At 47.3% G+C, this 1,165-nt stretch overlaps 1 pseudogene; it reads right to left on the reverse strand.

Annotated features, from left to right (window-relative positions):
* Positions 1-479: 479 nt before the first annotated feature.
* Positions 480-935, reverse strand: LOC148113044 (cytochrome b-c1 complex subunit 9 pseudogene; annotated as a pseudogene).
* Between the last annotated feature and the right edge of the window lie 230 nt (positions 936-1,165).

Below are 1,165 nucleotides of genomic sequence, written 5' to 3' on the forward strand. Positions count from 1 at the left end.
CCGGTTATTTATGAGACCACCTTCTGCCACTGATAACCTCCCACCGGCCAACTCGGTCCCACAGAGAGGGCCTCCTTAGGGTGCCGTCGGTCAAGCAATGTCGACTGACGACCCCCAGGGGAAGAGCCTTCTCTGTGGGGGCACCCGCCCTCTGGAATGAGCTACCCCCAGGAATACGACTGATCCCGGACCTCCGGACCTTCCGTCGAGCTTTGAAGACCTTCCTATTTCAGCAAGCTGGGCTGGCTTAAAATTTTAATGGGTTATTTTAAGGGTAATGGGTTTTAATTTTTGGGAAGCCAATTCGATTTAATTCTGCTTTTAAATTATTTTAAATTTTATATTGTATGTATTTTAATTTTGGCTGTTCACCGCCCTGAGTCCCTCGGGAGAAGGGCGGTATACAAATTTAAATAATAAAATGAATAAATAAATAAGATGGCGGACGATCTAAGGAATCCAGGGTTTTGCTGCCTATGCCTCAGTCCTGCTTGACTTCATATTTGTGCTTGATGTCTTTCCAGAGTCTCCCCTCATTGAGGCGGCAGAAAATCGCCTCCTTGGCCTGGTCGAAGCTCCGCTGGAAAATCACGGCGCCCACCACGACTGTGAAAACCAGCGTGGACGTGCGATGGAAGACAAACCGGTACAGCTGCTGCACCAATGCCATCTTGGACGCTATTTACTTTCCCTATTGGTTCGGAAATGCACGCACCGCGTGCATGCACATCATGTGCGCACAAAGACCCTCTGCGCATGCGCAAACTCTTCTGTGCATGCGCAGAGGGTATAACACAGTTTACTTCCTGGTTAAAACCAGGAAGTAACGACAACTGGGTGGGTGGGCAGAGTCTCGCACTGCCATCGCTACCAATTCTCTGAACTACCCGCCACCATCTCTACCGGTTCGGTCGAAGCTGTCTGAACCGGTAGCATTTCACCCCTGGCAGGGTTTGAATTCTGATATTGCAATTCATTTTGCAGCATTTCACCAGGTCCATGCAGCCAAGAGGTATAGTATATATAAATTAGGGTTCAGCTCTTCTGAGATCTTGAATAATATTCTCTACAATTATGCTTTCAAAATAAACCCTATCAAGGTTCATCCTGCAAAACATGAAAGGTGCCTTTAAAAGAAATCCTTGTGCAAAACCCAAAGAAGGTA

This window comes from Pantherophis guttatus, chromosome 6 (genome assembly GCF_059756535.1).
Source record: "Pantherophis guttatus breed Tessera chromosome 6, ASM5975653v1, whole genome shotgun sequence".
In the NCBI taxonomy this organism is placed as follows: domain Eukaryota; kingdom Metazoa; phylum Chordata; class Lepidosauria; order Squamata; family Colubridae; genus Pantherophis; species Pantherophis guttatus.